Source organism: Nycticebus coucang, chromosome 4, assembly GCF_027406575.1.
Source record: "Nycticebus coucang isolate mNycCou1 chromosome 4, mNycCou1.pri, whole genome shotgun sequence".
Taxonomy (NCBI): domain Eukaryota; kingdom Metazoa; phylum Chordata; class Mammalia; order Primates; family Lorisidae; genus Nycticebus; species Nycticebus coucang.
Genome location: NC_069783.1, coordinates 13,319,966 through 13,342,810, shown reverse-complemented (window position 1 = coordinate 13,342,810; position 22,845 = coordinate 13,319,966).

Below are 22,845 nucleotides of genomic sequence, written 5' to 3'. Positions count from 1 at the left end.
TCTGTAGCTGTGCACCGTGTCTTTCTACCTCCTGGGCCTTAGTTACTCTGCCTTGAAAATGGTGAGAGAAATTCTCTCCTGGCCAGGCAGTTTCGGGGGTTAACTAAGAACACGACTGTCAAACCTGCAGGGGTCCCTGGCCTGATCAATCACTTGCACGCGTGTCCTGTCTTCAAAGGACAGTTTCCTCTGGGAGGAAATTAGAAATGCAGCATGTTTATTGCCCTTCACCTCTGTGTGTTTAATATTCCTCACTAGCTTCCTCACAATTCCTTTGTAACATTTATTATAGTCATTACCTGAGAGCAGCTAAGTCTATGGGAGGCAGTCAGGACATAAACTTTGGAAAATAATCAGTTTTGGGTAGGTTATAACGCTGTGATCATCTATGACTAGACTCTCAGATGCCGTTCTGGGGGCTTTGTGTCTTTTATCTCCCCTTAGAGCACCTGCCTCCTGCACTCTGGGGAGCAGCTCCGTCTCCCATCTTCTCCAAGACTTTCACTCCTTACCACGCTTATTTGCAAGGCAGGGTTAAGTAGCAGAAAGAGTGGTCTTCTATATTGAAAACTGACTTATCTAGAGGTAGCCAGGGGCATCTCATCCTAAGTGACTGGCTTTTGTTTTTTCAATTAAGCCTAAGCACTGTGCTTTCAGATATAGGACAGGTATCCTGTTTTAAGGAATTGGTAAGAAATGTTTGCTCCCAGCCCAGATTAAGGCAGCAGGGTGCCTACTCTTGGGTGTCACTCGCTAAACACAATTTTAAAGTAATAAAAATAATAAAGAGGGGCGGCGCCTGTGGCTCAAGGAGTAGGGCACCGGCCCCATATACCGGAGGTGGCGGGTTCAAACCCAGCCCTGGCCAAAAACTGCAAAAAATAAAAAAAATAATAAAGAGAACTGTGATTCCTCACTCTTAGTTTGGTAAGCAAGTTGTGGATGAGCTTGGCCTCATTAACAGTAACTGTAACAAAACCAACTAACACCTATATTCTGCAATTTGCAAAGTTCACATAGTCCCTATTTGCAATTCACCTCTCCTCTGGTTTACACAATAGTATGCATTATTAGCCCTGTATTCTAGGTGAGAAATTTGTGGTTCAAGGAAATTAGGACATTTGTGGAGCAAACAGGCAGTAAATGCTGGAAATGAGATATGAACCTAGGTCTTCTGGCTCCCAACCCAATGATTTAACAAATAGATGAAAAAGATCTTTGTCTGTGCATCAGCTCAGACAGGCCTTATATCTGCTGCCTTGGCAATTGCCGGGTTATGTTTGTAAAAGGACTCCCCCAGGTGCTTCAAAATAGTTGGCTGTCTTACTGGCTTCTCAGCCCTCATATTTCCAAGATTCATTTGCAGGCCACTTTCTCCACTAAGAGAGGGAAGGTCAACTTGAGAGGAGCCCCTGGGAAAATCACAAGGATGGAATTCCCACAGCCCCCAATTAATGGGCATTTACTGCCTCTTTCTTCCCGGTTTACCACGGATAGCTGGTGAGGAGGCCCTGAAAGTCTAGTGACTCCCGAGGAGTCATAGAGAAGGGAGCTGTGGTCCAAAAGGCTCATCTCTTCCTCTACAGAGCCCAGGGGAAAGCAGCGTGTGCTTGCCAGAGCATTAATTAGGACTAATTCTGTGATTGCTAGCGTGCTGGGAATCTCTGGAAAGAAGATCAGATGTGGAGAAATTTAGTCCGCACATTGGAAATGAGACCATCAGAATACCCTTTCCTCACCGTCCTCTTGTGAACGAAAGTTTTCCACTTCAAGACGATGTGAGAGTGAAATTTTAATTGAATAAAAGATAGGAAATTCTGTGAGATGGTTCTCATAGCAACTGCAGAGTGTGTGTGTGTGTGTGTGTGTGTGTGTGTGTGTGGGGCGCGGTGCACGCGCACTGTAATGCATCAGAGAAAAGCAGCTTATCTGAGCGGACAAATCTAGCCTGTGGATGGAGAACGGGAAGGGAAGAGAATTCAAATCCCTCGGAGAAGCCCGATGCTGGATTCCTTGACTTTTTCATTTTCTCTTTTCAACATCACAGCAGCAAACTGTACTCATTTGTCTCTTTTCTTTCCTGGGCCTCATGTACCAAGGCGTCACCTCTCCCAAGGACACTCTAAGGACAAAAACAGCAGACTCCTAAGAGGCAGGGTCTTGTGGCAGGTGCCCAACAGCCAGCCAATCCGAGATTAGTAGGGGACTGTGGGTCTTGTTGGTGGACAATCTTGGTGAAGTCTCGGCTTTCACTCACTAGTTGTATAAATTTAAGTGCATCTCATAACTAATCAGAGCCTCTGTTTTCTTTTTGTGTCTTAAAAATCTGTCAAAGGAAGAATAAAGCAAGTACCCAGTGTCCTATCATTTGGGGGAATAGGCTCAGGGCTTCTTTTCTCTCTCAGAGACTAGCAGGAAAGCAGGAGGTGCAGCTGGTTGCGTTCACACTGCTTCACTGGAAGCCCCCGTGGCCTGGAAGGTGAGGCGTTGTACTGTGTGCAGCTACAGAGAGTGTGGAAAGAACAGGCCATCGGTCAGAGAGACTTTCAGGACAGGGAAAATTAGGGCTGACCCCCTGTTCTTCTCAAAGGTTGCTCCTCTGTGGGTGCCTGGAGACAAACAACGTCTGACTCATCTCACAGCCCCCAACCAAAGTCAAACTCAGGGAAGCAAAGTAGCATGTTGGGGAATTGGGGAGACATTGGTCAGAGAATACAAACTCCCTGTTACAAGATGAGTGAATTCTGGGGATTGAATGCACAGCACGGGGAAAACAGTTCACAATACTGTATATTGTTTGTTTGAAATTTGCTAAGAAAGTAGATCATAAATGCTACCACCAAAATAAAAAACAAAAGAACCACAAACAAAAGTATCTAAGTGGGGTGGTTAACAAACTTGACTGTGGTAATCATTTCACGGTACAAGTGTGTGTATCGATCATCCTGTGTACACCTTAAATTTATACTATTTTGTTGGTCAGTTATATCTCAATAAAGCTGGGAGAAAAATCAAGCACAGAGCCTGGTACTTAGTGCTGGGTAAATGTTGAAGTGAATTTGACTTAATTCATTGTCAAAGATCAAATTCAGACTAGAAAGAGAAGCAACTTATAATTTATTAAAAATTTGGCAGCATCTTTTTCAAATAAACAACAGCACCAAACTGCTATTATACATACGGGCAGAAACTTGGACTTCGTAAACTCAAGCACAGGTTTGAATTTTTTGTTTGTTTTTTTTTAATCTGTGTTGTTAATTTTCCTATTGTTTGGTTAAGAATCTGTCTGAAAATTCTAGTCTCTCCACACTGGGTTCCTTGGAACGAACAGGAGGGATTTTAACTCTGCACACAGCTTTGCTGGAGAAAAAATTGAGGGGGCGGTGACAGCTTTTCCCTTCTGAGTCCTAGAAACATTTTGTACTTGGTCTATCTAAGGAGTAATTCTTTTATAATATCGGCATCTGCTTTCCTGCCCTTTGGAGGGCAGAAAGAGCTTGGTGTCCCCTGCAGACTGCTCCTTCCCACAATATTCGCTTCAGCTCTGTCAAGTCAGGTTTCCATGTTGTCCCCAGCACCTGAAGGTGTCTGTGACTGGGAAGAGACAACAATGTCTTCTCACAGCCCAGAGCAATTATGTTGGAAGTCTTTCCCTCTGGGCTGTGACATGCGCAGGTGAGCAAGGCCAAGAGCAGATGTCTCCCAATTTGGAGGGCAAATTTAACCTTGATGGAGAGCCTGGTGCCGCATGTAGTCTGCGGCGGGGACTACCTAAGGATCGAAATCTGGACTGCACCACTCATTTGAACTTGGACTCCGGATTAGTTGCTTTACCCCCACTCTGGCCTCTATTTCGTCATTTATGAGTTGAAATCCTAACAGTACTTATCTGAGAGAGTTGTCAGGATTAAACAAGCTAAAACACACAGTCTTCAAAGATGCCTGGCTCTTGACATGAACTAGTGGCTACTGTCATTAGTGTCCCAGTGAATCTAGCCATCAGAGAGACTCAGCTGGGCCTCTCTGATACTTATTGGAGAACTGTTTGCGGAGCATGGTGACAGACTGTTACACATGTTTTCTCTTTTAACTCAGAGGAGGACGGCAGAGAATGTCACCAACTTTTGGATAGGCCAGGTGGTAGCAGAAGTAGGAGGTGGGTGGGGGATGACTTAAGAGAGTGCTGTGTGTGTACTTGTGTGGGGTGGGAGAGGGGAACATGCCTTGCCTTAAAAACCATAGGGCCCTGGGGGGCCAGGCTGGGCGTTAGAAGATAAAAAGCTGGGTGTGGCGATGCATGTAGTCCCAGCTCCTCGGGAGGCTGAGGTGGGAGGATTATTTGAGCCCAGGAGTTCAAAGCCAGCATGGCCAACAGGGTGAGATCCAGTCTCAGAAAAACAAACAAACAAACAAACAAACAAATCCCAAACAAAAAACAAAGGGAAAGTTCTATGTGGGGACACAGCTCTGCTCCAAGCACTTGAAGAACAGCAGGATGCCCGAGGAGGATGTGTCTAGATCAGTGTGAGGTCTTTGCAGAGCAACATGGCCTGGGTGAGGAGGGAGGCCGGGCACTACGGAGGGGGTGGGGAGCCTAATCAGCAGGGCATCATAGGATGCTGAGCAGTCACAAAGGCAGGTGTTTCTGACCCAGCCCAAGGGCTTAGAACAGGTGCGACAGCCAGTGGCAGGAATGAAGGCCCCAAACCCCACTGCTTCTCAGACTCTCCCCGGAGTTGTCAAGCACGCAGATCCTCTGCCACACATCTAGGCCACTTAATCAGTGAGGGGAGAGGTTGGAACTGTACCATGCATGTTTGACAAACTCCCAGGTGATTCTAGTACAACAACCAAGCCCTGAGCTCCACGGTGGGGATGCGGCCTTCACTGGAGTAGCCAGTCCCTGAGGTAATGAGCTGGGGGTGTGGCAGCTCCCTCCCTGCTGGGGATTAGCTGATATCCCTGGTTCTGGTTCGTGGGCTGAAGGGGCTGCCACCTACCTGTGCCTAGAGCAGGTAAGAGGAATGAGGAAGAAATCCTTAGTCCCAGCAGAGTTCAGAGTCCAGATGGGACAGGCAGCAGGTTGAAGTTGGGAAAATAAAATAGGACAAGGAACGGCCGTTGATCTCAGGACTGCAGGTGCTAGAGGCTGTGGCGTACCTGGCAGCTAGCCCTCCCGGAGCGGAGGGAAATGGCAGCTCAGCTTCTCCTACTTCTTGATGCTCAAGAATCTTGTTGGAAGAGAACTGAATGAGCAGTATCAGTGATACCCCAAGTTTGCTGTTGTAGGAAGGGGCAGGTGGAATCCCCTATGTCCTGGGCGCCAACATCACCAAGGTCCCTCCTGGCACCTGCAGGGCGGGCTCTCTGATCTCTGAGCTTCTTCAGGCTGCTGATGCCTGCTGGGCTCTGAGGGGTGCAGAGACATTCAGTGGGGGTGGGGGGGGAGGGTGCACTAGTGATGCATAAAATTCTTCCTCTTCCTCTGTCTACTCCCACTGCTGGGAACCATTCCTTCACCATCTCTCAATAGCTGAAGCTTCTACTTTTCTTCAAGATTCACCTAAAGTGGACAGCCACTTGTTGATGGCAATTGGCTTTGAGTTTAAGGCAACTCCATTCAGTTGAACACATACTTACAAATCCACATTATGAGCCAATCTCGGAGTTTGATGCCGCTGGTAATAGAATAATTAGGACAAGTTCCCAGTTCTCAAGGAGTTCAGTTCAGGGAAAGAAAAAGGCAGGTTAAAAAAACATCATTCAGTGTGCTGGGTACATTATAGGAACAAATTTCATTTTGGGGCCTGCATTTTAGCTATTTCTGGGCATATGTTATCTCCTCTCCTGACAGTAATTTTTGTAGAGGGTTAGGGACATATCTCTGCCATTTTTGTTCTCCCACCCTCTGAAATGATGGAGCATGGTTGATGTTCACTAGATATTCATTGATATGGTTTGAATTAAATTCTATATAGCCGTATTTTTAATAAAGATGATTTTTTGATTTCATTTAAAAGGTGTTTGGGAATATACCGCATGCTATCAAGTTACTGGAACAGATTTAGGAGAACTTGAGTTGGATTTAGTTTTATTTCTGGCAGTGACTGGATTTTTAATAAACATGTTGGCTGCAAGGAGTAAATATAAAATATAGTTTGAACATTTTTAGACAACTCTGAATAGAAGAATTTCCCAACACTCTGAAAGGGAAAATTTTGTAATACAAAATTATTTAGACCAACTAGAAGATTGATAAAACTGAACTGAATGATTTTCATTAGAGCAAAAAATTGTTCTAGAAATAAATAGTGTCTCCAAATGCCTGATAAAAGTAGAATGGCCAGAGATAGTCTTAAAAAGGGACAGAGGTTTGGGAGAGCAGAGGAACAGGGCTGAAAATATCAGATAAAAGGTGAGCCCTCAGGTTTGCTCTTCTGTTCCCTACTGAAGTCTTAACCTGGAACAATTTGTCTTGGATGAGGTAGAAATGAAAAAAATACATGGGACAGGTGAGTTGAAGCATAGGTGTACAGCGCCATAAACTGTGACCTTGGGCAGTTTAACCTCCCAGTTTTCTCATGTGTAGAATGGGGGTGGGTGGTGTGTTCCCCCGGCTGCTGTGACAGCCCACTGGGAGGATCTGGGTATAGGGCCGTGCAGGACTGTCCCACACAGCATGGACTCGGTAAACGGCCAATCCCTTCATAAGTTCCCTTCCTTGAGATAACTTTGGAGAGCTCAAGGGAAGCTTCAAAGTCTGGAACAGATTCTCACCAACATTATAAAATTATCCTTTCTGACAATTGATGGGCAGAGTCCTTGATTCCTCAGAAGCTGAATTTGGGACAGGAACATGGAACTGGTCCTGTGCTGGCAGGCGTGGGGCTCTTGTGAAGGGAGCACAGACAGCACCGAGGTGCGTTGGGCAAGCTGAGGCTTGTCTGTCATGGTGCATTGCCATGGTTTGCGTCTTCCCCTTCCTTACCCTGCAAAAGCCCATGGGCGGAAAAGGGCCTCTGACCAGTTCTGAATCCATGGTTGTTGTTGGTGGGTGGTTCGTTGTCACCTGCAAAATGCCTTGGCAGCTCCTGACTCACACCTGATGGATGAAGGACATTGGTGTGGGAAATGCATGATATCTGGGATTCCTAAGACCATCCCCATCAAATGAAACACCCAGAGGGGGGATGGACTCCACACAAGCCTGGATGCTGCCCATGCTGGAGGCAGCCCCAGACCGTCTCCTGAACTGAAGGAGATTGTCATTTTCTCCTTCTTCCTCATTTGCAGTTTTGAAGCACTGTTAGCTTCAACGCAGGGTGACCACGTACTTTAATCTTCCAAACAGTGCACTTTTGAGAATGAGTGGAGACAGCATGAAAAATTGTGCTGGGCTGACATGCATAGCTAAGATAGTTCTGAGCAGAACAGGATGTGTGGTCCCCTTGTCAGATATCCTGGGCAAAGGAGGGGTAACACCACCTGGCAGTTTTTGCATCACCTGTAAGGACTTTAGACCTTGTTGAACCCTTGTCTTGATTTGGTGACTTTTCCTTTTAACTACAATTAAGAGTTTAATTCCCTGAAGACTTTATTATGAGAAAAAGACTCCCTGGAACTTGTAAGGGCTAATACAAACACTCCATTTGTGAAATGATTTAGTTTATAGGACATTTGCACACATGTCAGCCACCTGGACCTCTTTCCTAAACTTCAAACCTCCAAAATGCAAGCTTGCTGCTTCCGGAATGTGGGCTGAGCTCTGTGACGTCTCTCTGCCCCAGTTCTACTTCCCCTCCTCCAGGAAGCCTTCCCTGATCTACACCCTCGCAGAGAAAGTTGCGCTTCGGTAACCTCCAGAGCACTGCGCTCTTGCACAACACGCCCCTTGGAGTCCTCCAGGGAAGGAGGCGCTGGGATGTATTTCTGCCTCCTGAAAGACAGTTCAGATCAGAAACTCAGACAATGTTTCCTGGATGAATGAATCTCACTAGAACAGGGCGCTTCCAGCTTCAATGTGCACATCAGCTACATGCAGAACTGGTTAAACTGAAGATTCTCACACAGCAGATCCTGGTGGGGCCTGAGATTCTGCAGTTCTACCAAGACCCAGGTGATGCTGGTTCTGATCATGGTCCTTGGACCACACTTTGAGTAGCAAGATGCTCAAGCACTAGTACTCAGACTTGGCTGAACCTTATGATTACCTGGGGGAGCTTTAAATGTCTCCATGCCTGGACCATACTCCCAGAGCTTCCGATTTAATGGGCACGGGTGCAGGTGGGCATTGGGAGTTTTAAAAGGTGTTTCTAATGTTTGGCAGAGTTTGAGAACCAGGCTGCTGCAGGAACATTCGCCATGGCTATAAAGGGTGTGCTTTCCTACAGCACCAGGGAGAAGAGTGTTAAGGATGCCGTACATGTCCACAGTGTGTATCTATTATTTCCTTAGTTCCTAACAACCTCAGAGGAAGGGGTCTTTCAGATGAGAAGCAGGCTTGGCAAGGTGGTCTTTACAGAGCTGAGACATGAATCTAGGTGTTTTAGAAAATAATGCCCATTTAATCCTTTCCACCCTCCAAGATTGATGGAGAAAGCCCAGATTGTTGGTCAGATGTGGGGTTCCACCCTCCAAGATTGATGGAGAAAGCCCAGATTGTTGGTCAGATGTGGGGTTGAGCTTGACAGTTGAGCTGGGACCCCACATTGCTTCTGCATGCCCACCATGCCCTGGCTTCCAGCTGGGCATCTGTCCTGCTAACTCCTCTTTGTCAAGCTCTGGATTGTGGGAGGATGAACAAACACATCTCATCCACTGCCTTCCCCCTGTTCTCCAGCTGTCAACACTCACTCCCGCTTTAATCCCAGGCTCAGCTGTCCTTGCTGCCCTGGGTGGGTCTAGTCCCTCTCAATGCCCATCTCTGTAGCTGTTGTCATCAGCGTCTATTTCTTCATCTGCTTCCTCCAGACTGTGAGTAATTCAACTTCAGGAATGGTTCTCTGCACACTACAGCATTTCCTATAAGGAATGCTCAATATACAGGAATATGTTGAATTTTAAAAGATGACACAATACCTGGGCCCGGTGGCTTGTGGCTGCAGTTCCAGCAACTCAGGTGGTCAAGGCAGGAGCATTCTTCAAGCCCAGGAGTTTGAGACCACTTTGAATAATAGAGAAACCCATCTATAAGAAAAAGAAATAAAAAGATGACATAATTATTTTATTACTATTAGAGAGATGTCGTCAGACTTTGAGGACTTAGAAGATTGAAAAAAGCCTTTGGAAAGTTAGAAGCTTAATAAGTCATTGTGAGATATGAATGTTATTATTAATTAATTCTATGATAACCTTCTTCCTAGATGCAAACCTCCTTATGCATTTTGGGCCTGACAGTTTCAATTCCGTAACACATATTCTTGCTGTTGTAACAATGAAAGCATTACAATGAGAAATAAAGTCACTTAAACTGAATCAGAAGATAAGGAATAATAGAAAAAGAGAGGAGAGAAGACAGAAAAGTTACTGATAATCTCACCCAAATTGGAATGGGTAACATGTTGATACTTTTTAATTTGTTTTATGCCCACAGTGTTTTTAAAACAGGATTGTAATGGTGTTGTTTGCATCCTGTTTTATGTCCTTCTTTTCTACTTAAAATGATAGCATCCTCATCCTCTTGTGTTAGCACTGCGTTCCTAAGCATCTTGGGGAGTGCCCGTGTCCTACTGCTTCCAGTAAATGTACACAGCCTGGTTTGCATGTGTATTACTCATCTGTTGAGCATTTAGGGTGTACTCAGTGTTTCACGATGTCCAACGATGCGGCAGCGATGACTTGCGCTCAAGACTTGTTTTTCTGAATTTTGGAATATCGCTTTGGGTCCATGTCCATGTCTTTTGAGGAGTAGTTCCCTCAATTTATGCTCTTGATACTACCACCAGCAGCGCGCGAGCGTGACCACTGTCTTATCTCCGTGGCGGAACTGAGTCTTGTAACATTTTAAATTGTGGTTAATTTAATAGGCTAAAATGCTTTTCCACAGTAATTTGCATTTCTCTGATTACTAAGGAGTGTGAATCAATATCAAATGTTTAGCATGGGCTTAGCGGTTCTTGTGAACTTTAGAAAGATTTCTGTTGAAATTAACCTCCCAGGTGACTATTATATTCCTCTTCCAATTCTGAGAGTCTGTGGTTCTATAATATACAAACACCTGTGTCTTATTCCGTAAATGTTCTGTGAGGGCAAACTCTGCTTAATGCCTGTAAAAGACGTTTCTTCCCTTTCCATGGATATCAAACATTTTTCCTACCATCTACATGTCAAATGAAAATGATATAATTAACTTAATAAGTGCAAACATGGCTATAGAATCACTTTTTTGTGTGGTTGGAGTCATGTGACATATATAGTTTTATTTTTTTTCTAAAATATGTATTACATGGTGGGAGTTATAATGATTATTTCAAGGTATGTTGAGTGTTCTAGTGAAGATGTGTAAAGTTTTAACTTCATTCTCTTACTCCTGGATACCCAGGCTGATTCTGATTTTGATTGTTTTGATGCATGTGGTTTTATCCTTCTTTTGAGATTATTTTCTTAAGATAAACCCATTGAATTGAAGGTACTGGATCAAATAGGCAAAACATTTATATGTCACATTTTTCCTCGCCTTGAGTATTTACTGTTTCATCAGTAATAGGAGTTTCCCAGTTTGAGCAGTGTCATGGAAATTGCGAGCTAAAAATTTGAAAGCTTTTACTAACTTAGTAGGCAGAAACTTATAACTTGCTTTTTAAATTTGCAGTCATTTTATAATCAGTTAAGCTGAGCATTAACAGTGTTTGTTTACCAATTACATTTCTTCTTTGGTGAATTAGTGCTTCAGCTTGGTTTTCTCCCTTCCCTTTGGCTTGTCTACCTAACTGATGTCTCACTCTCTCTGACATTCTTGTAACTTTCTCTCCTTAATATTCTTGGTGGTCACTGGGAATAATGAGCAAAGTAACCAAGGCAGCTTTAAATGTTTCCCCCCCACAGATCCTACTTTGATCAACAGGGAAATATCATCACATCATCTTGAAAAGTAGGTTTTACTTAAGATGAAACCGTCCCCCATTTATAAGTGTGTGTTGTTCTGTCACTTTTGGTTAGAACCATTTACATTTTAGAAAGAAATTATATAAATGAGCAGCTATAAGACTCTCCAATTAAGAACAGTCTCTTCTTACAAATGGACATAAACCTCAGTGATACCATTAAATTTAGCGTGACAGGGACAAAATCAAGACAAAAATTGAGTAACGTCTTTAAGGTAAAGTTTTTTGTCTTTTTGCCTTATTTTGGGAGTAGGGATTCATATTAATGCTTTCAGGGTGACGTGTACTGAAATCTCAGATTCACATTTTTCTTCAGAGCAATAGTAGACAAGTCTGGACAAATAAAAATATTTCATTATAAGGGTTGAGTAGTTATATTCTAATGGGAATAAAAATGGGAGAAGGGGCTAAGGAAACAACTTCAAAATCTATCAAAATTTGAATAGTGGGGTAAGATATCAGCTATGTAAAAAATGCATAAAAATAGAGCAAAAAAAAATCTACCCAAATATATTTAAACATTTCCCTACTGTTGGGTATTTGGGTGAATTGCACTTTTTAGGTCTAGGTGTAAAAGAAAATCTTAAGATTATGGATAGGATGGCTTTTTTTTCCTTCATGCTTTCCAAGTTTTTATAATTAGCCCATCTTACTTTAAATATCAAGTAAAAATGTTATGTAAAACCTGTGAGAACTAGAGCTTCCTTTTTTGTTTGCTGTTTTAACAAAGCTTTGCACCACAACGAATTTATTTCTATATTCATATTTCTCTGATGGTGTAATTCCCCCCAAATATCAATATAATGTCTAAGGTCCCTTCCAACTCCAAGTCTGTGATTTTATGATACATGTATCTATTTGTCATAAAAAGAAATATATGTCAATGTCAAGTCAGGCTGTGTCTGTAAAATGCAACGCTTAACAAATATCACTCACTCTAGCAGTTCAGCACATAAAGCAAAAAAAATTACTTTTAACTAAAAAAAAAAAATAGACAGAAAGAAATGTGATATCTTGTGGAACTCACCGAGAGAAGTCAGCAATACTATTTCATGAATATAGAAACTATTACTTTAAATCAGGGCTTTCATAATTTTAAGTACTCAATAAGGCATTTATCCAATTGATATTTCTTTGTTGGTACCATTTAATAATTTAATTTAATTTGTTCTTATTTTGTTATCACTATTATTATTATATTTTGAGGCAGAGTCTCACTCAGTCACCCTGGGGTAGAGTGCTGTGATGTCATAGCTCACAGCAATCTCTTGGGCTCAAGCAATCCTCTTGTCTCAGCCCCCCAAGTACCTGGGACTACAGGCACTGCTATAACACCCGACTTCTTTTTCTATTTTTTTTTTTTTTTTTCTTTAGTGGAGACCAGCCATTGCTGTGATCAGCATGGTCTTGAACTCTTGAGCTCAAGCTATCCACCTGTCTTGGCCTCCTAGAGTGCAAGGATTATAGGTGTGAGCCACCACGCCTGCCCCATGTTTTATTTAATTTAAAATTTATGTGTTCTTTTCCAGGCTATAGCATGTTATGGGACAGGTTATTATTATTTTTTAACATCTAAATTCCCTAGAATTAAAAAAGCAATTAGTTATCTGAAATCACTGTCTTATCCATTTTTAGATCTATATTTATAGACTAATCATTGACTTGCCAAGAATCAAGAAGCTAAAGCAAAGGACTTCTTAAAGTCTTCTCTGTGTGTGTGTGTTTTAGGTATTTCAGAATTTAGAATTAAGAAGACAGAAATATATCACCTAAAGACTATTCCATTTTATCCTATGGAATTTGAGGACTCCTGTATTGACCAACTGATGGCATTTTTAGAGTACACTATGTTTTGTGGGTAGCTTGAAATGTCTTGCTTTATTGAGCAACTGTCATATTTGATTATCTTTGTGTTAAAATAGCCACCTTTCTTATAAATTTCTCTAGAGGAAGCATCTTTGATTGTCTAAACACCGAAGTTTTCTCATTGCAAAATTCAAGAAAGTAAAATATAAGCTGTGCTGTATTTTATGCAAATGAAGTAGGTTATGATCAATTTCTTCAAGTGTGCATAAAAACTGGTACAGTGAAAGATAAGAAAAGTCTTGATATGAAATACTTCTGTTAGAGTCCTTTAAAAAATCAAAAAGTGATGGGGAATTGAAAAGACTTAAGGAATGTGCTACATATAAAAACCTTTTCTTTCCACTGGTTGAAGGTACCCTGAAAGCTGGAGTTTATACAGTGTATCCTTAGGGAAGGAGGGCTCAATGCATGGATTAATTTTTTAACAACATTCTACTTTGTAGTGTTCAATGTATTCTTTCTCTGAACTGTTGTGAATTTAATGGGCCATTCTATATGTTGGCAGGAGATATTAGTATGGGAATTATAATGGAACATTCCAATCCACATCTTTTTAGTTAGAGTTGAAAATAGCTTTTTCCCCCCCAATTATGCTACCCCAAGATGTACCTGTGAGGGATTTAAACCTCTGAAAATGAGCAATTTTATTTTGCTCTGGGCTATTTTTCAGATAACTCCTAGTTAAAACACATACTCAAAACAGTATCTTGTTAATAAAGTGATTAACATCTGCAATTTACATGCCAATTCTGCCCAAATGGATAGTGTTTGAAAGGATCTTTAATTATTTCAACTACTCACGAGGCTTTGGCTATATAGTTTCACTTATATCTACTCAGAGAATATCATGGAAGGTTTTGTGGTTAATATCAGAAATTGGTTTTTATATCATCAGTAGTCTTGAGATTCTAAGTATACCATGCTGTAGGATAGGTAAATACGCTAATTTTCACACATCATTTCTGAATTAATAATCCAATTTTTAACTGCATTTGATTTTTTATACTAGCCTCAAATTTAAATATAAAAGATACAGGAGTTGAAAATGGAAGCTACTTATATCTTTGTTCACCTAACAAACATTCATTGAATACCTTTATCAAGTACCCCACTAGGTTCTGGACTTGCGAACCAACAATTATAATTTTAAGTCCTCTAAGATAGGTGGATAAAAAGGATCCCTGTCCTCAGTAGATTCTGAATTGAAACAGTAGTTGTTGCTCCCATATTCTGAGCTCTCAGGGGCTCCGAGGGAAACGACGGATCTGTGTTACATTCTCTTCTCCCAAATCTTGCCTTTTCTCAGCTCTGTAGTTGTGCCAACTTCGTCTTATTCTACTTTCATGTCACTGGAAGCTTTTCTTCCTTTCACCTCTATTTTTTGCAGCAGTGGGATATGTTTCGAGTGCGGCATTTCTCTCGTTACCCTACATTTTCCAGGCTGGCCCAAATATGTTTAAAGATTTTGACTTGCTGCTAAAGTTGTCCCCATTTTTTCTTTATCGTGAATAGGACAGACGATGTTTCCTGGATGTGAGTGTATGAGTTTTACTTTTCTCTTTCTTTTCTTCTTTAAGTATAGGACCAAAATCTGTTTTCAAAATCAGATCTGTTTGTCTTATTTCTAATCTTCCTTTCCTCAATAGTAGCATTCTGTACGGATTCTAATTCTGGAGCATTCTGGATCTTCATGGCTGATTTACTGCTGCCTCTGACAAAGCTGATCATTTGAACCATAGTATTCCAGGCACAGGCCATGAGATTTCACAGGTATACCTTGGTCTGCAGTAATTTCTTCTTCTGTTCCCAAAGGTGACATCCCCAGTATAAGAGGGATCTTGCTCAGCTGTTATCTGTTCACAACGTCCACCCCACTGCCACGTCTCCCTTCTCAGCCTGGGTCTCTCAGATCCTGAGTCATCCTACACTTCCAGCCTCTTGGAAGCGGGCAGGAAGAGGAAGGTCCACATCCAGGCATGTGATCTTTTACAGGTGCCCATGACTGATCAGCATTCTGGATGGACAATGACCCACTGGGCAATCAAATCAGCTCTCCTGGGAGTGAGGGATGGGGCAGGGTGGAGGACTTGGGAAGGAAGCATAGGGAGAGAGACAGAATTAGTGCCGGCTAGAAATAGAATCAGAGTCTGACTTCTCATCCAGTTCTATTTACCGCATCTAGAGGTGTAATCTAACTATAAGAAGGTTTACTTATAGGAACTTTGAAATTCCACTTCAGCTAACTTATTTCCCAATTAAGTTAATGACTTCCAGAAAACACATGTCCTTTAGTAAGTATTTATTTTGTTTTACTTCTGACTTGGATGTTTCCCTTGTGTCATTAGAAGGCGAACTTCTAACAATCTGGTCTGCCAGCTGAAGTGCAGAGGCCTCCCCTTGGAGATGTGGTAAGTCACAGGAAATGCCGAGGTCTTGGTGTCTAGAGGGAAGTAAGGAATGGAGGTAACTGAGGACAAGGAGGAGGCAGAGACCAAAGTCAGGTGTGGAGTTAAGGGATCAAATTAGAGAGAAGATGAGGGGGAAAGGTGAACCAGGAACACAAAGTGGGGCTTGGCCAGGGGGTCCTGAATGGCTGGCCATGTTGTGCCTGTGTCTCTTTGTCCCAAGGTTGGCACAGGTCCTTGGGAGCCCTGCTCTCAAATGCTCACATTCAGTGAGTCACAGATTCTGATGCCCAAAGGTCTCACAGTCCCTCACGTTGTGTTGCCAGGAGCACTAGCAAGTCACCCTGAAGCGTGGAACGGAATTTGCTTTTAGAGCTTTTCAAGAGGGACTTTCAATGCCTCCTTCCATCACCATTTTTATGTTCAGTGTTCCTTCCTAAGACCAAAGCCTTCCTTATTTGAAAACTCCAGTGGTTCCTTGTGTCCCCCGTTCCCCTGCCCCCCCAAAGATTGGCAGCAGTCAGGCACCATCTCCAGACAGAGAATTTGACAGCCATTAATTCTCTCCCTCAAACTTTTTTTACCCCTGCCAAATTATCCTAACACTTACGTTTTCTTCACTGACTGTATTTTTTGTAGATAAAATGTTCTGTAATTGAAGTCGTGGGATGGACACTGACCGTGTGCCCAGAGTTGTCTTGGTCATTTCTTATATGCTAATGCAGTGGTTCTCCTTGTTGCTCTGTGAGATATTGTTGTGTCTATTTTAAAAAAGAAGAAACTGCATCAAGCTTTTTTTCCCCCCGTGGACCTATGTTCATGGTCTAGATTTTGAGAAAAATGGCAAATAGCAAATCTCTAATTTCTAGATTTATTTTAGAATTTTTTTATTTTTTAAAATTAATTTTGTTTTTTTCTCAAAGTAATTCTTACGCATAGATTAAATAAATGGGGCTCAGAGGCTTGATGGCAAACATGTAGCAGGTACTTGTGTGTGTCAGGTATGGCTCTACATGCTTTATAAATATGAGCTCATTCAATAATCAGAACTTACTACTGTTGTCTCTGTCTGGGATATTGAGGTACAGAGCTTTACTTGGTTTCTTGAACTGGGAAGTGGAGGCAGGCAATGTGTCCCAAAGGGTGTATATATCTGTGCTGCTTACAATGGGCATGGTACCCCCAGGCCCATCCTTCCCACTCGGTTCTTCTTCCCAGAGACAACTAACTGCTCTGAACTTTTTTTGACATTTCTTCCGATATTTCAGGGAATCTGCATTTCCCAGCAATATATTCACACTGCCGCTCAGCGTGGCACCAATTGGAGACATTGTCTCTCTATCTCCTGCACATCTCTCCCCTCTGTAGTTCCTCCCCCATCCTCTTAATCTTCTCATCTCATGATTTCTAATTCATCAGTATGCGCCTTATCTGAACTATACAAATTTTGATTATGTATGAACCAAGTTGTTTATAATTATTGTATTTCTTTCCCATTTAATTCTTACGTTCCTGGGACAAATGACTGAAATGACTGCCTCGAGTTCAGTTGCCTGGTTGTCTATGAATCTGTTCCTACTTCTTTCCACACAGTCTATTCTGTCATATGCCTCATATTTCCTTCAAATGTTCACCTCTACCGGATAACTCATCATCCATGTTCTTTTTAAAGCCTTCTCTCCTGTGATCCAGGCCCCGTTCGGTCATTCTCTGGGTCTCATCCCGATGGTACATGGAATTCACTCTGACTTCTTGGATTCCATGCCTTCCTTTCCTTGATCTGCTGCCTTGCCATACTGTGCAAGTGCTCTAGTTATCTACCGCTGCGCCATACACCACCCAAACTCAACAGTAGTTTCTTATCTCCACTCTTCAGTGGGTCACTTCAGTTGTTCTTCTGCACCATCTGGGTGCTGGCATGTCTGTTCCCAACACAAGGCTGCAGAGCAGAGGTGGCACAGTCACACAGGGGTGGACAATGCTGCCTGTTGGCTGGCAGCTCAGATCAGCAGTCAACCAGAAACCACACATGGTCTCTCCATGTGGCTTGCACTTCCCACAGCATGGCAGTTGGGTTCTGGGAGGGAACATCTCAAGAATGAATCTTTTGAGAGTCCCAGAGGGAATCTGCAAGGCTTATTATTATCTAGCTTATCAGGTAATAAGCTAGAAAGACGTTCAGGGGTGCCCAACTTGCAGCTTGCAGGCTGCATGCGGATTATTCCAGGCCTGTTTTGCTTATCTATGGTGTTTGATATTGTGAAAATTATGCCTTCCCTTCCCTTCCCTTCCCTTCCCTTGCCTTGCCTTCCTTTTCCTTTCTCCTCTCCTCTCCTCTCTCTCTCTTTCTTTTCATCAGCTTTTGTTAGTGTTTGTGTATCTAATGATGTGTAGCCCAAGACAACTCATCTTCTTCTAATGTATGGAAGAAAAAATAAAAGTTGGACACCATAGAATCATTTTTACCACATTCTACTTTGCAGGAAAATCACTAAGGCAAGCACAGATTTCAGGGAATGAAATTAGATATCCTCTCTAGATGTGAGGAGTAGTGTGTGAGTGGAGGGAAGGAAGGGCTTGTTGGCAGCCATCTTTGAGACCAGCTACCACGTTAGGGTAATGCTGCTGTCATGAATAAACCCCAGCAGGCCAGGGACTCGACATAATAACATTTTATTTCCTGCTTACATTTCTCTTCCCTCCCCTTCCATTTCATGACTAGACATTCCCCTAGGGCAGCGGTTCTCAACCTGTGGGTCGTGACCCCCTTGTAACAATGAAAATACATAGCCACATTAGGAAGGTTGAGAACCACTGCCCTAGGGGATTGGAGTCCTCTGCCTTTGGTTGGAGAATGGGGGAAGAGAGGATATAGGGGACACCCGTGCTTCTTAACCACTTTGGCTTAGAAATAACACATATTGCTTCTGCCCCCATCCTATTGTGGAATATGGCTACACCCAGTCACATGGTGAAACCCAGACACAAAGGGAGCTGGGGAAAGTGGTTTCTGGCTGAGTAGCAAGTGCCTAAGACAAATTCTGTGGATAGAAGGGAGATCACGAATCTTGATGCGTAGCTAGTTGTGTCTGCCATGTTTCTTCGCAAGAGCACAACTGCCAATAGTTTCTTGCCAAAAATGCTTGGGAGAAGCATATTTTGATCTGTGCATATCAAGAAATAGACTTAATATAGCCTTCTATTTGATGAATAGATTGGCTGGATAGAAAATTTTAGTTTAAAGTAATTCTCCCTTTTACTTTTGAAGGCATTGCTTTACTGTGGACTAGGTTCATAGAGCTGATGCCATGTGACTCTTTCTTGAATATGAATTGCTTTTTTCTTTCTTTAGGATTGGAAGATCATCTACTAATCCCTGTACTTCCAGATATCAGTTTGCTATAATTTAGTATGCTGTTTTCACTTACTGTGCTGGGGAACTTGTTGGGTCCTTATAATTTTGACTTATGTGCTTCATTTATGGGAAAAATTCTCTGTCTCATTCTCTCTCTTTTTTTTTTTGTCTTTCTATTTTTTATTAAATAATAACTTTGTACATTGATACATTTATGGGGTTCAGGGTACTGTTTTGATATACAATGTGAAATGCTTACATTGAACTAAGTAAAACATCCATCACAATTATACTAATTTCTTAATAGTGGTACATATACCACAATTTGTTAATCATGCACATTAGGTGAGGTCCCCCCAAATGCCCTCCCTCCTTCCATATCCTCCTCCCCTCCCCTCTCTTTCCTCTTCCCTTCTACTTTCTGGACTATTGTTATGTTTTGCCATTCATGTGAATGTATAGGTGATTTTATATTGATTTCATAGTAGTATTGAGTACATTGGATACTTTTTTTCCATTCTTGAGATACTTTATTAAGAAGAATATTTTCCAGCTCCATCCAGGTAAACATAAAAGATGTGAAGTCCCCATCCTTTTTTATGGCTGCGTAGTATTCCATGGTGTACATATACCACAATTTGTTAATCCATTCATGGGTCGATGGGCACTTGGGCTCTTGCCATGACTTGGTTATATGAATTGGGCTGCAGTAAACACTCTTTTTTTTTTTAAACTGTCTTTTTTTTAATTTATTTATTTTTATTGTTAAATCATAGCTGTGTACATTAAGATGCATTGTAGATGTGGCCCCACCCATTACCCTTCCTCCACCAAAACCTCTCCCCTCCCTTCCCCTTCCTTGGCCCTTTCCCCATAGTCTTGTGCTATAGTTGGGTCATAGCCTTCATGTGAAAGCTATAATTTAGCTTCATAGTAGAGCTGAGGAGATTGGATACTTTTTCTTCCATTCCTGAGATACTTTGCTAAGAAGAATATGTTCCAGCTCCATCCATGTAAACATGAAAGAGGTAAAGTCTCCATCTTTCTTTAAGGCTGCATAATATTCCATGGTATACGTGTACCACAATTTGCTAGTCCATTCATGGGTTGATGGGCACTTGGGCTTCTTCCATGACTTAGCAATTATGAATTGGGCTGCAATAAACATTCTGGTACAGATGTCTTTGTTATATTGTGACTTTTGGTCTTCTGCACAGCCAAGAACATAGTAAGTAAAGCAAGCAGACAGCCCTCAGAATGGGAGAAAATATTTGCAGGTTATACCTCCGATAAAGGTCTTATAACCAGAATCCACAGAGAACTCAAACATATTAGCAAGAAAAGAACACGTGACCCCATCTCAGGGTGGGCAAGGGACTTGAAGAGAGACTTCTCTAAAGAAGACAGATGCACAATCTACAAACACATGAAAAGAAGCTCATCATCCTTAATCATCAGAGAAATGCAAATCAAAACTACTTTGAGATATCACCTAACCCCAGTAAGAGTAGCCCACATAACAAAATCCCAAAATCAGAGATGTTGGCATGGATGTGGAGAAAAGGGCACACTTCTACACTGCTGGTGGGAATGCACACTAATACATTCCTTCTGGAAAGATGTTTGGAGAATACTTAAAGACCTAAAAATAGACCTGCCATTCAATCCTATAATTCATTCTCTCTTTCATTAGACGTTGTGTGCCTTGAATTGACCATCCACGTTTCTTGTCTTCCTCTCCCCTCTGTCTTTTAGATTTACTTCCCAGACAACAGCCCAAACTTTATCTTTCAAGAATTTTATTGAGTTGAAAAACTTTGGCTATTAAGTTTCAACAACGTTCTTTTTTGTTTTCTGAATTTTATCTTCTCAAAGTGTCTTGTTCTTGTGCATAGGAGGCACTGTATTCTCTAGTCTCTCTGAATAGAATGATCTGTTTTTTAAAGCCTATTTTTAATTTCTTGCTTCATCTATATCTTCCAGATTCTTATTATCTTATTTTGGTCTTCATCTTTTGTGTTAGAGAACATTTTTACATATCTAGTGATTTTTTTTTTCCCCCTGCCTATTTAAGAATCAACTAATTAAGAACTCAATGATTATAAACTCAATCTGGACCTCTGAGTGGGCATAATTGTTCTTCTGATAAGCCTCCCTGCAGTCTGGCAGCAGGTTGTCCCTTTTGTTGGGAAATCTCCCAAAGTCAATACTTGGAAGTTTTTTCTCTGAGCTTATTCAGTTTCCTTCCAACCATAACCCCTTGCTTGCTTATTTGGCTGCTGGTGTTTTAGAAGCAGGGAAGGGTGAAAAGGCAGGGACGATGGTAGTCTCTTATTATTTCTATTTTCAGCCCTCGTGCTTCATGCCTGCCTTAATTCTGCCTATGGTTTCAAATCCAAAGGCTTTATGGTTTAATTTCTTCAGAGGACAACTTTCAAGATCCTCACGGGGGCCGTAATGGGTGAGGAGGCCTTTGCCTGGCTGCTGAGGGTTGCCAAGGGGTACCTGGGGCCTGACCAGGAGTCTTCAAGCAAGTTTCCATCCGCCTCCACGTGCTTCATCCCTGATACTCCAGTAGATCTTCCAAAGACTCGCCTGGCGTGAGCATTTGCTTCGGCAGCGTGCGTGGCTTCCTTCGCTCCGCTAAGCCAGTCCTCACTCCTCCATCTGCTTTGTGCCTCCCAATTTTGTGAAATATTTTGCATGTTGCTATCTCCCGGCCTATTCCGTTTGTTCTTGTGGATTTATGGCTTCATTCCTTTACTCTCAGTATTTAGGGTTTTAAGAGGGACAGGAGTGGGTGACCCTACTACCTCCAGAGTTTTAAATAGTCCAGGAAACCCACATTTAGTTTCTAAGTTTGTTGCTTTGAGTTACAATTGGTGGCCTGTTCTTTCTGTCTCTCAAAGCAGTTAAGCCTAAGTCAGGAGGGGCTTACAAAACTATCTACACCACGTACTGAGAGAATCTTTCTCTTCTCTGCGTTTAGTTTTAAACTTTTTTCTGATGATAATGAGGAGTTGCCAGATGTTTTGAGGATAAGAATGAAGGGTCTCACCATCATGAATATAGATTATGGATCTATGTTACTTGGCCTTATGTACATAAGAAGTAAAAAAAGCAAAAGCTTTGGGGGTTATAAAGATCTGGTTGTGAACCCCAGCTCCGATATTGATACCACTTGTTTTGTGACTTAAGGAAATTTGCTCAACCCTTTCTGAACTTCCATTTTTTAAGTCTTCAAAATAAGACAGCAAGTACTCTGCAAATATAGTGTGAGGTTTTAAGGTGATAATGGGCAAAAGTGGTCATATAGGAAACTTTAATAAATTGCAGCTGTCTATGCTCTTTCTAAGGGGTTGCCCTACCAATAAATAGAACGTTTCTAGAGCTACTAACAAATGTTCTTTGTCAGTTCCAAACAATAGGATGCAAGCAGACAATGACTGTTTAAAGAAAAACTGCATTTAAATACTTGGGAAAAGCTATCTCCTTATCTTTCCCATAAATCTTCTTCTTTGCCTCTCATAATGCAGAAATGTGTTCCAGACTTGGAGATAGCAATATCAGGGCAGTATTTTATGGTGTTATTGCATTTTGTATCCAAACATGCCTGGGGGATTTTATAAGCAAAAATGAAATTTCTTCACATCCCTGTGGCACAGGCATTTCATTACTAAATTTATAGACAGATAAATAGTGACTCACAAAAAGGGAAAACTTTCTCCCCCAACATTGGCTATGACTAATGAAATTTGGTGGAAAATAGCTTTCTGTGCAGCTCCATGCTTCTTATACTCACATTTTGCAATCTGAATCCCGCCCCCCGCCCAATAACTTGAGAGTGGTGTGGAAGGTGAGATGAAAGAGGAGCCTTCTCATAAAGATATCAGGTGTTAAATGTAGTGTTGGTGTCAGAGTGGGGGTCATGTTAGAAGACTGGGTTTTACTGGCGTGTAAATGGGAAGGGTTCAGCTAGCAGAAAGAGAGCTCTGCCACTACTTGTTTTGTGACTCAGAAAATTTGCTCAACCTCTCTGAACCTCAGATTCTTTATCTATAAGTCATTAATTCTTCTGATTACTAGCTGTTGTTCTGATCATGCCATTTAATTTAAT